Below are 16,870 nucleotides of genomic sequence, written 5' to 3' on the forward strand. Positions count from 1 at the left end.
CTAGTTCAGTATGATGATTCTTGAACACAGCTTCTTTATGAGTCTTGGCCGTGGCCCTAAGCACTTTGTTTTCCAGTATTACCACCGGATACATAAATGCCACAGACACATAATTGAGTGAACCTTTTCAGATTGTGACTCAGCTTTGCTAAAGTCCCCAATTAGAGGTGTCCAGGGTTCTTAAGCACACTCTTCTTTTGCTTTGGACCTTGACTTTAACCGCTCAGTTTCAAGTTTTCACTTGACACCTACACGCCACAAGCACATGGTTAGGGACAGCTTGGTTTAGCCGCTTAGACCAGGATTTTATTCCTTTAGGCCCTCCTATCCACTGATGCTCAAAGCCTTGGGATCCTTTTTATTTGCCCTCGCCTTTTGGTTTTAAGGGTTATTGGCTTTTTCTGCTTGCTTTTTCTTTTTCTTTCTATTTTTTTTTCTATTCTTTTTTTCGCCCCCTTTTTTTTTTCTTTTTTTTTTCTACAAGCTTTGTTCTTTGCTGCTTTTTCTTGCTTCAAGAATCATTTTTATGATTTTTCAGATTATCGAATAACATGTCTCCTAGTCATCATTCTTTCAAGAGCCAACATATTTAACATTCTTAAACAACAACTTCAAAAGGCATATGCACTGTTCAAGCATTCATTCAGAAAACAAGAAGCATTGTCACCACATCAATATAATTAAGCTAAGTTCAAGGATAAATTCGAAACTCATGTACTTCTTGTTCTTTTGAATTAAAACATTTTTCATTTAAGAGAGGTGATGGATTCATAGGACATTCATATCTTTAAGACAGAGTTTACTAACTACTAATGATCATGTAATGAAGACACAAACATAGATAAGCCCATAACATAGAAAACGAAAAAAAAAAAGAAATAAGAACAAGTAATGAATCCACCTTAGTGATGGTGGCGTTTCCTTCTTGAGGAACCAATGATGTCCTTGAGCTCTTCTGTGTCTCTTCCTTGTCTTTGTTGCTCCTCCCTCATTGCTTTTTGATCTTCTCTTATTTCATGAAGCATGATGGAGTGCTCTTGATGTTCCACCCTTAGTTGTCCCATATTGGAACTCAATTCTCCTAGGGAGGTGTTGATTTCCTCCCAATAATTTTGTGGAGGAAAGTGCATTTGAGGCATCTCCGGGATCTCATGGAAATGAGCTTCTTGCGCCTCTTGAGCTCCATGATTGGGCTCTCTTGCTTGCTCCATCTTTTTCTTAGTGATGGGCTTGTCCTCTTTAATGAGGATATCTCCCTCTATGTCAATCCCAGCCGAATTGCATAGGTGGCAAATGAGGTGAGGAAAGGCTAACCTTGCCATAGTGGAGGATTTGTCAGCCACCTTGTAGAGTTCTTGAGGTATAATCTCATGAACTTCCACCTCTTCTCCAATCATGATGCTATGGATCATGATGGCCCGGTCTATAGTAACTTCAGACCGGTTGCTAGTGGGAATGATTGAGCATTGAATGAACTCCAACCATCCTCTAGCTATAGGCTTGAGGTCCAATCTTCTTAGTTGAACCGGCTTGCCTTTGGAGTCAACCTTCCATTGAGCTCCTTCTACACATATGTCCATAAGAACTTAGTCCAACCTTTGATCAAAGTTGACTCTCCTTGTGTAGGGGCGTGCGTTCTCTTCCATGTATGGCAAGTTGAACGCCAACCTCACATTTTCCGGACTAAAATCTAAGTACTTCCCCCGAACCATTGTAACATAGTTCTTTGGATCCGGGTTCTTACTTTGATCATGGTTCTTGGTGATCCATGCATTAGCATAGAACTCTTGAACCATTAGGATGCCGACTTGTTGGATGGGATTTGTTAGAACTTCCCAATCTCTTCTTTGAATTTCATGTCGGATCTCCGGATACTCATTTCTTTTGAGTTTAAAAGGGACCTCAGGGATCACCTTCTTCTTGGCCGCAACATCATAGAAGTGGTCTTGATGGGCTTTGGAGATGAACCTTTCCATCTCCCATGACTGGGATGTGGAAGCTTTTGTCTTCCCTTTCCCTCTTCTAGAGGATTATCCGGTCTTGGATGCCATCAATGGTAATGGAAAAACAAAAAAGCTTATGCTTTTACCACACCAAACTTAGAATATTGCTCGCCCTCGAGCAATAAACAAAAGAATAGAAGAAGAAGAAGAAGAAATATGGAGAGGGAGAGGGAGATGTGGTTTTGGCCAAGAGGAGTGTAGAGGGGTGTGTTGTGTGAATTTGATGAAGAATGGAGGTCTTTATATAGGGAAGGGAGGGGGGGTTAAGGTTCGGCCATATGGGTGGGTTTGGGTGGGAAATTGGTTTTGAATTTTGAAGGTAGGTGGAGTTTATGAGGTAGGTTTATGGGGAAGAGTGGATGGATGTGAGTGGTGAAGAGGTGATGGGGAAGAGAGTTTGAGGTGATTGGTGAAGGGTTTTTTGGGGAAGAGTGGTTATGGGATTGTATGAAAGAGAGTGGTGAGAAGGAGTGAGTGGAGGTAGGTGGGGATCCTGTGGGGTCCACAGATCCTGAGTGGATCCTGTGGGGTCCACAGATCCTGAGTAGATCCTGTGGGGTTCACAGATCCTGAGGTGTTCAAGGATTTACATCCCTGCACCCATTAGGCATGTAAAAATGCCTTTGTACCCAACTCGGGGCGTTCAGCGCCAGGTTGGTGGCCATTTTGGGCGTTCAACGCCCATTTGTGTGCCATTTCTGGCGTTGAACGCCAGAACCATGCCTGTTCTGGCGTTCAGCGCCCAGAAGCTGCCCATTTTGGGCGTTCAGCGCCAGAACCATGCTCTGTTCTGGCGCTGAACGCCAGACAGATGCTCCTCCACGGTGTGATTTTTCTTCTGCTGTTTTTGATTCCATTTTCAATTTTTATATTTATTTTGTGACTCCACATGATCATGAACCTAAGAAAATATGAAAAACAAAAACAATAAAAATAAGAATTAGATAAACATTGGGTTGCCTCCCAACAAGCGCTTCTTTAATGTCAATAGCTTGACAGTGGGCTCTCATGGAGCCTCACAGATGTGCAGAGCTTTGTTGAGACTCTCCAACACCAAACTTAGAGTTTGGATATGGGAGTTCAACACCAAACTTGGAGTTTGGTTATGGCCTCCCAACACCAAACTTAGAGTTTGACTGTGGGGGCTCTGGTTGACTCTGCTTGGAGAGAAGCTTTTTCTGCTTCCTCTCCATGGTTGCAGAGGGAGATCCTTGAGTTTTAAACACAAGGGAGTCCTCATTCCATTGAAGGAATATTTCACCTCTGTCAACATTAATCACAGCTCTTGCTGTGGCCAGGAAAGGTCTTCCTAGGATGATGGATTCATCCTCTTTCTTTCCAGTATCCAGGACTATGAAATCAGCAGGGATGTAAAGGCCCTCAACCTTTACTAATACATCTTCTACTTGTCCATAAGCCTGTTTTCTTGAGCTGTCTGCCATCTCTAGTGAGATTTTAGCAGCTTGCACCCCATAGATTCCCAGTTTCTCTATTACAGAGAGGGGCATGAGGTTTATTCCTGAACCAAGGTCACATAGAGCCTTAAAGATCATGGTGCCTATGGTACAGGGTATTATGAACTTTCCAGGATCCTGTCTCTTCTGAGGCAATGTCAGTTGATCCAGATCACTTAGTTCATTGATGAACAAGGGAGGTTCAACTTCCCAAGTATCAATGCCAAATAATTTGGCATTCAGCTTCATGATTGCACCAAGAAACTTGGCAGTTTGCTCTTCAGTAACATCCTCATTCTCTTCAGAAGAGGAGTACTCATCAGAGCTCATGAAGGGCATAAGGAGGTTCAATGGAATCTCTATGGTCTCTAGATGAGCCTCAGAGTCCTTTGGTTCCTCAGAGGGAAGCTCCTTATTGATCACTGGATGTCCCAGGAGGTCTTCCTCCTTGGGATTCACGTCCTCTCCTCTCCTCACAGGTTCGGCCATGGCGCTTATGTCAATGGCCTTGCACTCTCCTTTTGAATTCTCTTCTGTATTACTTGGGAGAGTACTAGGAGGGATTTCAGTGATCCTTTTACTCAGCTGGCCCACTTGTGCTTCCAAATTTCTAATGGAAGACCTTGTTTCATTCATGAAACTTACAGTGGCCTTAGATAGATCAGAGACTAGATTTGCTAAATTAGAAGCATTTTGTTCAGAGTTCTCTGTCTGTTGCTGAGTGGATGATGGAAAAGGTTTGCTATTGCTAAACCTGTTTCTTCCACCATTATTAAAGCCTTGTTGAGGCTTTTGATCCTTCCATGAGAAATTTGGATGATTTCTCCATGATGAGTTATAGGTGTTCCATAAGGTTCACCTAAGTAATTCACCTCTGCTATTGCAGGGTTCTCAGGATCATAAGCTTCTTCTTCAGGAGAAGCCTCTTGAGTACTGTTGGATGCAGCTTGCATTCCATTCAGACTCTGAGAAATCATATTGACTTGCTGAGTCAATATTTTATTCTGAGCCAATATGGCATTCAGAGTATCAACTTCAAGAACTCCCTTCTTCATAGGCATCCCATTGCTCACAGGATTCCTTTCAAAAGTGTACATGAACTGGTTATTAGCAACCATGTCAATGAGTTCTTGAGCTTCTGCAGGCGTTTTCTTTAGGTGAATGGATCCACCTGCAGAAGTGTCCAGTGACATCTTTGATAGCTCAGATAAACCATCATAGAATATATCCAGGATGGTCCATTCTGAAAGCATGTCAGAAGGACACTTTTTGGTCAACTGTTTGTATCTTTCCCAAGCTTCATAGAGGGATTCACCTTCTTTCTGTCTGAAGGTTTGAACATCAGCTCTAAGCTTGCTCAGCTTTTGAGGAGGAAAGTACTTGGCTAAGAAAGCCGTGACCAGCTTATCCCAAGAGTTCAGGCTGTCTTTGGGTTGAGAATCCAACCATAATCTAGCTCTGTCTCTTACAGCAAAAGGGAAAAGCATGAGCCTGTAGACTTCAGGATCTACTCCATTAGTCTTAACAGTATCACATATCTGCAAGAATTCAGTTAAGAACTGAAAAGGATCTTCAGATGAAAGTCCATGAAACTTGCAGTTCTGCTGCATCAGAGAAACTAATTGAGGTTTCAGCTCAAATTTGTTTGCTCCAATGGCAGGAATGGAGATGCTTCTTCCATGTAAATTGGAATTAGGTGCAGTGAAGTCACCAAGCATCTTCCTTATATTATTATTATTTTCGGCTGCCATCTCCTCTTCCTGTTCGAAAATTTCTGAAAGGTTATTTCTGGATTATTGTAATTTAGCTTCTCTTAATTTTTTTTTTCAGAGTCCTTTCAGGTTCTGGATCTGCTTCCACAAGAATGTTCTTATCCTTGCTCCTGCTCATATGACAAAGAAGAAGGCACAGAAAAATAATAATAATAATAATAATAATAGAGATCCTTTATACCACAGTATAGGGATCCCTGTGTGAGTAGAAGAAGAGGGGGAGACAAAGAATGTAATATAATGGAAGAAACACAACTGTGAGGAGGCTAGATATGTGAGATGAGATGTTAGGATATGAATGAATAAATAGAGTAAGATGGGGGAGGGAAAATTTTCGAAAATTATTTTGAAAAAGAGTTAGTGATTTTTGAAAATAGTTTTTGAAAAATGTTTAATATTTTTTTTCGAAAATTTTTGAAATCAAAAATAAAAATAAAAACAATTAGTTAATTAAAAAAGAAATTTTGAAAAAGAGGGAAGATATTTTCGAAAATTAGAGAGAGAGAGTTAGTTAGGTAGTTTTGAAAAAGTTAAGAAACAAACAAAAAGTTAGTTAGTTAGTTGAAACAAATTTTGAAAAGATAAGAAGTTAGGAAGTTAGAAAAGATATTTTGAAAAGATATTTTTGAAAAAGATAAGATAAGAAGATATTTTAGAAACTAATTTTGAAAAAGATTTGATTTTTAAAATCTCAATTAATGACTTGATTCACAAGAAATCACAAGATATGATTCTAGAACTTAAAGTTTGAATCTTTCTTAACAAGCAAGTAACAAACTTCAAATTTTTGAAACAAAACATTAATTGATTATGTTATTTTCGAAAATTTGGTATAAAAATAAGAAAAAGATTTTTGAAAAATATTTTTGGAATTTTCGAAAATAACTAAGAATTTTGAAAAAGATTTGATTTTTGGAAAAGATTTTGAAAAAGATAAGATTTTCAAATTGAAAATTTGATTTGACTCATGAGAAACAACTTGATTTTAAAAATTTTTAAAAAAAGTCAACTCAAATTTTTGAATTTGATGAGAGAAAAAGGGAAAGATATTTTTTTTGATTTTTGAAATTTTTATGAAAAACATGAAAAATATGCAATGCATGAAATTTTTAGATCAAAACAATGAATGCATGCAAGAATGCTATGAATGTCAAGATGAACACCAAGAACACTTTGAATGTCATGATGAACATCAAGAATATATTTTTGAAAAATTTTTATTGCAAAGAAAACATGCAAGACACCAAACTTAGAATTCTTTAATGCTTAGACACTAAGAATTCAAAAAATGCATATGATAAACATGAAAAGACACAAAACAAAAAATCATCAAGATCAAACAAGAAGACTTACCAAGAACAACTTGAAGATCATGAAGAACACTATGAATGCATGATATTTTCGAAAAATGCAAGATGCACATGCAATTAACACCAAACTTATAACATGACTCAAGACTCAAACAAGAAACAGAAAAATATTTTTGATTTTTATGATTTTCTAATTTTTTTGGATTTTTTTTTTCGAAAATTATATGAAAAAGAAAAAATAAGGATTCCAAAATTTTTAATATGAATTCCAGGAATCTTGCATTCTTAGTCTAAAGCTTCAGTCCAGAAATTAGACATGGCTCACTAGCCAGCCAAGCTTTCAAAGAAAGCTCCAGTCCAAAACACTAGACATGGCCAATGGCCAGCCAAGCTTCAGCATTTAACACGAGAGTATATTGCTCTTGATAACAAATTGCTGCTCATCATTTATCAAGTATGTAACTTACCTCTGATGGTTTGGAAGCCTCAGTCCAAAAGAATTTAGACATGGCTTTACAGCCAGCCAGGCTTCACATGCTTTATGAAACACTAGAATTCATTCTTAAAAATCTTGAATAAAATTTTTGAAAACATTTTTATTTTTTTCGAAAACAGATGAGAAAATTTTAGAAATTATTTTTGAAAAATTTTTGAAAAGAAAACAAAAAGAAAATTACCTAATCTGAGCAACAGGATGAACCGTCAGTTGTCCAAACTCAAACAATCCCCGGCAACGGCGCCAAAAACTTGGTGCACGAAATTGTGATGTCCAGGCTCGAACAAATCCTGGTAATGGCTCCAAAGCTTGGTGCTCTGATCTTAATGCATAATTGTCACAACTTCGATACAACTAACCAGCAAGTGCACTGGGTCGTCCAAGTAATACCTTACGTGAGTAAGGGTCGAATCCCACGGAGATTGTTGGTATGAAGCAAGCTATGGTCACCTTGTAAATCTCAGTCAGGCAGATATAAAGTGATAATGGTGTTTTCGAATATTATATAATAAAATAGGGATAGAGATACTTATGTAAATCATTGGTAGGAATTTCAGATAAGCGAAAGGAGATGCTTTTCGTTCCTCTGAACCTCTGCTTTCCTGCTATCTTCATCCAATCAGTCTTACTCCTTTCCATGGCTGGCTTTATGTGATACATCACCACTGTCAATGGCTACTTTCGGTCATCTCTCGGGAAAATGATCCAATGCCCTGTCACGGCACGGCTAATCGTCTGGAGGCATCACCCTTGCCAATGGCTTCATCTTATCCTCTCAGTGAATAATATGCTCACGCACCCTGTCACGGCACGGCTATTCATCTGTCGGTTCTCGATCATGCCGGAATAGGATTTACTATCCTTTTGCGTCTGTCACTAACACCATGCAATCGCGAGTTCGGAGCTCGTCACAGTCATTCAATCATTGAATCTTACTCGGAATACCACAGACAAGGTTTAGACTTTCCGGATTCTCTTGAATGCCGCCATCATTCTAGCTTACGCCACGAAGATTCTAGTTAGGAGATCTAAGAGATATTCATTCTAGCTTAATTCATGTAGAACAGAAGTGTTTGTCAGGCACGCGTTCATAAGGGAGAAGGATGATGAGCGTCACACATAATCATCACCTTCATCACGTTCTTGGGTGCGAATAGATATCTTAGAAGCGAAATAAGAAGAATTGAATAGAAAACAGTAGTACTTTGCATTAATCTTTGAGGAACAGCAGAGCTCCACACCTTAATCTATGGAGTGTAGAAACTCTACCGTTAAAAATACATAAGTAAAAGGTCCAGGCATGGCCGAGATGGCCAGCCCCCTAAAACGTGATCAATAGTCTCCTAAGATGAACAATGGATTAAAACTGAGACCAAAGATACCTAATACAATAGTAAGAGGTCCTATTTATAATAAACTAGCTGCTAGGGTTTACATGAGTAAGTAATTGATGCATAAATCCACTTTCTGGGCTCACTTGGTGTGTGTTTGGGCTGAGCCTGAGTGTTGCACGTGCAGAGGCCATTTGTGGAGTTGAACGCCAGTTCTTGTGCCAGTTTGGGCGTTCAACTCTGGTTTTGGATCCTTTTCTGGCGCTGGACGCCAGATTTGGGCAGAAGGCTGGCGTTGAACGCCAGTTTACGTCGTCTATTCTTGGCCAAAGTATTGGCTATTATATATTGCTGGAAAGCCCTGGATGTCTACTTTCCAACGCAATTGGAAGCGCGCCATTTCGAGTTCTGTAGCTCCAGAAAATCCACTTTGAGTGCAGGGAGGTCAGAATCCAACAGCATCAGTAGTCCTTTTTCAACCTCTGAATCTGATTTCTGCTCAAGTCCCTCAATTTCAGTTAGAAAATACCTGAAATCACAGAAAAACACACAAACTCATAGTAAAGTCCAGAAATGTGAATTTAACATAAAAACTAATGAAAACATCCCTAAAAGTAACTAGATCCTACTAAAAACATACTAAAAACAATGCCAAAAAGCGTATAAATTATCCGCTCATCAGTCGTCCGATCAATCGGCATTTTTGGGTGACAAATTTCTAATCCGAACACTTTTGCATTTCATTTTTAGGTCTTTTAGGATTTTTTTTGTTGCATCTTCTTATTTTGCATATATATATATATATATATATATATATATATATATATATATATATATATATATATATATATATATATATATATATATATATAATAAGCTTAGTCAAAATAATGAAATTTTTCAAGAAATTTATCTATAGGGCACCCCAATTGATTTGAATAAAATTTTTTTTTAGAATTTGCTTGAATTATATATATTGTGGAACATGTTTTGAGCTAGGAACACATAAGCATGTGAGTTTTGAGCCAAATCGCGTGGTTACATCATATAACCACTATTTCCATTCTTGTGTGTATTATTCTCTTTCTGTGATTGTAATCTTTGATTTATTTGATTCTTTATGTCCATTATTTTATATATGAATGCACTTATATGATTGAGGCCATTGTTTCAAATAGCTCACTTACCCAAATAACCTACCTTTTATCTACCATTGTTAGCCAACTTTGAGCCTATGCTAAACCCATTTGTTCTTAATTTTAGCACATTACAAGCCTTAAAGCGAAAAATAATAAATGTGCTTAATTTGGATCTTTGATTAGCTTAGGCTACTGAGAGTGTTTATCATTCAAATTTGGAAAGTTTGGGAACATTGGGTGAGATAAAAGTGTATTTTTGTATTTTTGTTGAAAATTTTGGGAATTAGGTACGTACTCATGTATTAATTAAATGATAAACCATATGCATTGATAATTTTATGTATACTTTATTACAAAAAAATACAAAATAAAGAAAAATAAAAAGAAAAAAAAATAGAAAAAGAAAGAAATAAAAGGGGACAAAATGCCCTAAAGTAAAGTTCACTAATAATCAATGCATATGTGTTGTGATAAAAAAGAGAATGCATGAGTATGTGAAAAAGTGAAGAATGGGTAGTTAGGTTAGCATTTAAATTGTATAGGTTGTCATAGGTTAGGTGGGAAGTTTAAGTTAATCAAAGATTCAAATTTCTAGTCCACTTGACCAAATACAATCTCATCTTGACTCTAGCCCCATTACAACCTTTGGATAAGTCCTCATGATATTTGTATGCATGCATGAAATAATTGTTGATTGTTAGATGAAAAATAAATCTTAGAAAGCATGATTAGGGAAGAATTGAGTGAATCAACCCTATACACTTGAGTGACTAGAGTGGATACACATCCGGTAAGGGTTCGATTGTTCAATTACATGTTTTCACCCATGATAATCTCTTTTCTTGCAAGTTATAAATTCTTTTCAATAACTCAATTCAATTGTGGGTTTGACTTGGTTGTGAATACCTTTAGCCATTGTGTTCATATATGTATTCTTGGAAATTGATTTATTTTGACCAAGTGGTTGCATTCATTTAGATAGATTGCATGTAGGAAGATTGCATATAGATAGTTTGTATTGAATAAATATTGATACCCTTTGTCTCTTTCTTGAGTTTAGCATGAGGACATGCTTGGTTTACGTGTGGGGAGGTTTGATAAACCCCAATTTTGTGGTTTATCTTGTGCTTAATCTGGGGGATTTTATCAACTTTTCTCACATTTACTCAATGAAATAGCATGGTTTTGTAATTCTCCGTAAATTTGTTCTTAAGAGTGAAAACATGCTTTTTAGGCCTTTAAATTGCTAAATTTAATTCACTTTAATTCCATTCGATGCCTTGATGTGTTTGTTGAGTGATTTCAGGTTTATAAGGCAAGTATTAGATGGAAGAAATGAAGAGAAAAGCATGAAAAGTGGAGAATTCAAGAAGAAATGAGCATTTGGAGAATTGAAGGCCACGCGCACGCGTCATCCACGCATACGCATGAGGAGGAATTTTGGCCAGCGACGCGCACGCGTCGTCCACGTGCATCCGTGATGCTGACCACGTGACCTCATTAAAGTGAATTTGCTGGGGACGATTTCTGAGCTTCCTAGGCCCAAATCCAACTCATTTCTGATGCTATTTGATGCAGAACTCATTTCTGGGGGATTTTATCAACTTTTCTCACATTTATTCAATGGAATAGCATGGTTTTGTGAATTTCTCTTAATTTGTGCTTAAGAGTAAAAACATGCTTTTTAGGCCTTTAAACCGCTAATTTTAATTCACTTTAATTCCATTCGATGCCTTGATATATTTGTTAAGTAATTTCAGGATTAGAATGCAAAGATTGAGTTGAAGGAATGAAGAAAAATCATGCAAAAATAGAGAATTAATAAAGAAATAAGGATTTGATGAACTCAAGGCCCCGCGCACGTGTCACTTACGCGTACGCGTGAGAAGGAGATTTGCCATCAACGCGTACGCGTGACAAGGAAAATTGCCAATGACGCGTACGCGTGACCCATGCGTACACGTGACAAGCGGCACGTGACCTCACTAAAGGATATACTCTGGGGGCAATTTCTTAGCTCAAGGAGGCCCAAACCCAACTCAATTCTGATGCTTTTGAACCCAAGGATTGCAAGGGAATGGGGGAGTAGTCATAGTATAGTTTTTCATCATGTTGTAGGTTAGAATTCTAGAGAGAGAAGCCCTCCCTTCTCTCTAGAATTTAGGGTAGTTTAGGTTAAATCTCCTTAGATTCAACTTTTAATTCTTGTTTTTATTTCAATTCTCTTTATACTTTATTGTTCTATTGTCTCAATCTTCCTAGTTTTCCTTGTTAATTTCCTTATTTTGCCATTTTTACTTTCATGAACCCTTGTTGGATTTGGATTTCTTCTAATACAATTTTATGTTTCCATATACTTTTATGTTCATCTTTGTTACTACTGTTGATTCCTTGCTTGTGTTAGTTATGGTTTTCATTAATTCTTGCATTTTGTGATGTTTACTTTTATTGCACTCTAGGTGTTTGATAAAATGTTTCCACTAGTATTAGAGTAGCTTTCTTTACTCTTGGCTTAGGCTAAGAGAATTAGGTGACCTTGAGTCATTGGGTCTCACTGAATTGGTGATTTGAGAACCCTTTGTGGTCAATTGGATAACCATTAACACTAGCCTACTACTAAGTCAATTAGTAGCTAGGTTGGGACTTATGGCTTGATGTTGATCAAGCCTATTTGACGTACTTCAAGCGTTGAAGTAGACTTTTGACGTACTTCAAGCATAGAAGTAGACTTGATGGGTTGGTCCCTCATAATTGTCAATATATGGTTCGTAGATAAGGATGGTGATCTCAATTTCCATGCCTTAGCCAAGAGTTCTTTTCCCTTTTCTTTATTAGTTAATTGTCATTCACTTTCTTGTTATTTACTTTTTATGTCAATCACTAAATCAAACCCCTTTGTTCCTTCATAGCCAATAATTGAGTACTTCATTGCAATTCTTTGTGAGACGACCCGAGGTTTAAATACTCTCAGTTATTTTGTTGGGGTTTGTACTTGTGACAACCAAATTAAAACTTTGATTGAGTATTATTTGTTGGTTGAAAACTATACTATCAACGGAATTATTTATGTGAAATTCCTAACCGACGGTAATAACTCTATCACCTCCATAGTGCCGTCATCTTGATCTTCGTCTTCATCTGAACCAACGACATCATAATTGCTTTCAAACTCTTCCTCAGTGTCACTATTGTAATTTTCCCGTTCAATATTTCAATCGGGTTCAGATTGTTCAAACTCAATATATAACTCAATGAATGACATCCGAGAGCGACTTTCAATATACATTGAAAACATCTCTTGCATGCTCGCTTCATTGGTTACATATTTGGTTTAAATTGAATGAATCCACCAAATACTAGTATAGGATACCTGTATAAAATACATGATATTCTCTTTGACATTTCAGAATCTATCTTCTCATAAATCACACCTTTTAGTTCTTCAAATGAGATTGTGAATGGAATAACAATATCTAACAAATTTTCACAAACAAATTTCACTCCTTCAGATGTTTGTAATAAAATATGACTAAAATAATGTACTTTTAATACGACTCTATCATCCATTTTTCCCTCACATGAACATGAAATTCACTGTAATTATTTTCAAGCACAAATAAAATGATAGTTCTGGAGGAGCTGAGGAAAGAAGAAGAAGAAGAAGAGATCTGTCAACTCAGGGACGAGTTACACACACACACACACACATATAAAACAAATCGGTTGGTCCAATTTATATTGACACATTCAATATATATATATATATATATCAAATCGGATAGTCCGATTTGCTCTCCCCGAACTAAAAAAAATAAAACTATATTCAAACTATACCGTGAACACCTCTACTGATACCAATTGTCTTCGTAGTCTTATCAAGAATATATAAATATATTAAGATGATTATTAAAACTAATATATATATATATATATATATATATATATATATATATATATATATATATTCTTTCTGAAGCAAAGGAGGGCAATGATATCGGATTTTTGAAAATATGTCTAAACTCTTCCGTTCACTCTCTAGACGTCTCTCCATTAGGGGATCTTCACCGTCTTCTTCTTTACCCCATTCTTCTTCCAATCCTCTTATTTTGAAAGTAACTCGGCCTGAGGAACTTTCTCCCAAACACAATATCTTCGAAGAAGAAGTGTGCTTTGAAGATATCAATCAAGTCATAGACAATTGGAAAATATCAAAAATCCCTCAAGATGAGTTATATGTCCCTGATGACAACAAAAGAAAACCAGATTACATTATCAAAACCGCTGAAAATAATATTCCTCTAGGACCAGACTCCGGTGAGGAATTCCATCTTTTAACCAAATAATCTGTCAGAGAACATGCCCGTCACTACAAATATCTTCACATATGGTGTGTCCAAGTCGCTGTCAAGCCTCTCATCAGAGAAGGTTTGAATGCTTCCATCCTTATGTGCCTTAGAGACATTAGGCACAATGATTTCCTAGATTCCTTACTCGGAAGAGTTGAAACAAGCCTTGGACACGGTCCAGTTTACTTCAACTATTTTCCAAAACAAACGGTCAGTTTGTTAGATGTCAACATCCTTGACTCCCTTTTTCTAAGCATCCGAATTCATGGTCTTAACATGAAAGAAGGATCCATCCTAGCCGCTTTAATCTATAGGATTCAATACAAGATCATGAACACTTGTAATTCTAGAGTCCTTCTTAAATCCCAAGATCGTAAAACTACTTTGTTTGTCACAGACATGACAAAGGCCAACGTCACGGTCCTAAGGCTCATAAAGTGGGATGAAATTGACCTTCCCTAGTCATGGTCAATTGATAGAGCCATTCCAATGCAACCTAGACAAGCACCTCTCTTACGAGAAATAAAACAGGATGAATCAGGAAAAGTAGAGATTTTCTTTGACAGACGAAACTCTTTTTCCTCCAGATCGGAAGCAGGAACATCTAATGATTTTGCTTTAGCAAGAAGATCTTTTTCTATGACTTCACAATCTCAGTTTTCAAGTAAAATTCCCAGATCTGTAAATTTTGGAATTAACATTTCAGGAGTACAAAATAATTCAAACATTTCTCAACCATTTTATCAAACTGATGATGATGTTGAATTACAATCTATTCAATCTCCAACATACTCTTCTTTGAATGATGATGCCCATGAATAGCACAGAATTTGTTATAAACAAAGAAACTTTACGAAAAAACCTTTACTCTAAGGAATATAATCTCCATAGAGAATGGTATTTACGTACATATACAGCTTCTCAAATCTCATCATTTAAAGAAAAGTATTACAATTTTCTCAATGAGGCCAGAATGCATATTCCTTTCTTTGAATGGTTTCATGCTTATTCCATTAAAATAATATCAATTATCTTTTTAAAAATAAAAAACTTTCGTCATCAGTGAATGTTATTTCAACCTGGAAAGTTAAAGATGGAAATTTAATCGGATCTGAGTTTTCTCCAAAAAGATCTTTTGTTATTTCAAATACGGAAGGACATAACCCGGTTATGGCCTCTCCATTTAAAACGAAAAATGTAGATGAAGCTGTCGCCCCAAAAGATATTAAAAATCTCATTGAACAATCAAATTATACTAATAGGTTTTTACAATGTATGGGTGACAACTTTTCATCTTCAGGATCTTTTTTGTCTTTGAAAAATGTTCATGAAGCCTCTACTTCTAAAACTATTGAAAAATCCCTTTTTAAACCTTTCAAAATGAGTAGCAAGGCTAAATAGAGTCTTAAAACTTCTATTTTGAAACAAGAATCTAGTGATTCTGAAGTCATGCAAAAGATCAACCAACTCTTAAATCGTCTTAGTACTGTCCCTGAAACTCCTACAAACTCTGGTGAATCTACATTTCAGATACAAACTCGCGCATCCAAAGCCATTAATGCCCTTAACCAAGACTCTAATGAGTCTTCTTCAGACCAAAGTGACGATTCTGGAAAATCATCCCTCAAAGTTAGCCCTATCATGAAAACTTCTATGACTAAGTAGAAGAGTTTAACCAAACCCTCTGCACTTAGTTTTAATCGTAAGTTTGCCCCTGATCTAGCTCTCAAAGAAAGAGAACTAGGTTTTGTCAGCTTCAATGCCAACAATGTCTATGAATGGAACATAGATGGCAAAACTGAATACAACATCATGAGCATGCTCATGAAACCTCTGAGGAAGCAATAGCCAATGTTATTGTTTCTGGATTCTCAGGTTAACTCAAAGGTTGGTGGGATAACTACCTTTCTGATGACAAAAAATAATCAATTTTTTCTGCCATAAAAGTTAATGATCAAAACAAACCCATCCTTGGAGATGACGGGGAGCCTATCCTTAATGCTGTTAACACTTTAATCTTTACAATAACAAGCCATTTCATCGGTGACCCATCTCTTTGGAAAGAACGTTCTGTTGAATTACTTTCCAATCTCAGATGCAAAACTTTGTCTGACTTCAGATGGTACAAAGACACCTTTCTTACTAGGTCTATACTAGAGAAGACAGTCAACAACCTTTCTGGAAGGAAAAATTCCTAGCCGGACTTCCCAAATTCCTGGGAGATAAAGTAAGGGACAAGATTCGTAGCTTAACACCAGATGGGATAATTCCCTATGATGCGTTAAGTTATGGCCAAATTATCTCTTTTATCCAAAAAGTTGCTCTAAAGATCTATCAAGATGATAAGATCCAACGGCAACTTGCTCGTGAGAAAAAATAAAATCGTATCAATTTGGGAACTTTCTGTGAACAATTTGGTTTTCCTGCGTGTCATTCGAGGAAATCTAAAAGATCATCCAATCAAAAAGTTTTTAAACCTTATCCTGAAAATAATTTCAGAAGACCAAGAAAAAGTTTTCAAAGAACCAAGAATGAAAAAGGTTTCCAAAAGAATTTCCAAAAGTATCCCTAGAAAAATCCCATTATTTGCCATACATGTAAAAAACCAGGACATGTTAGCAAATACTGTAGGTTAAAAGAAAAGATTAATAATCTGAATCTTGATCCTCAGATTGAGGAATAGATTAACAATCTTTTAATCGAAAGTTCAGATGATGAATCTGGACTAGAATCCTCGGATGATATCAATAATATCCAAGTTGATGATATTAAATCATCCTCGGATTCCAATGTCAAGAAAATTAATGTTTTATCCAAAGATCAAGATCTCTTATTTGATGCTATAGAAGCTGTTGAGGATCCAGAACAAAAGAAAGACTTTCTTTTGAAATTAAAAAAATCTTTACAAAAGGAAAAGAAACCCTAGAACCTTGTCCTTAGTAATAAATATGATGTTAAACCCATTTTCAAAAAATTAGAAAAATAAGTTATTCGTCTTATAACCATTCAGGATCTCCAT

At 36.6% G+C, this 16,870-nt stretch overlaps 1 non-coding gene and 1 pseudogene across 1 annotated transcript; both read left to right on the forward strand.

Moving 5' to 3' along the window:
- The window catches only part of LOC148548091 (uncharacterized), an 89,656-nt pseudogene that overhangs the window by 47,908 nt on the left and 24,878 nt on the right, over nucleotides 1-16,870 (forward strand).
- LOC148548093 (small nucleolar RNA R71) lies at nucleotides 4,705-4,812 on the forward strand. The gene has a single exon (XR_015897420.1). It is a non-coding gene; the product is annotated as a small nucleolar RNA R71 (small nucleolar RNA).

This window comes from Arachis ipaensis, chromosome B8, assembly GCF_059453495.1.
Source record: "Arachis ipaensis isolate K30076 ecotype BB chromosome B8, ASM5945349v1, whole genome shotgun sequence".
In the NCBI taxonomy this organism is placed as follows: domain Eukaryota; kingdom Viridiplantae; phylum Streptophyta; class Magnoliopsida; order Fabales; family Fabaceae; genus Arachis; species Arachis ipaensis.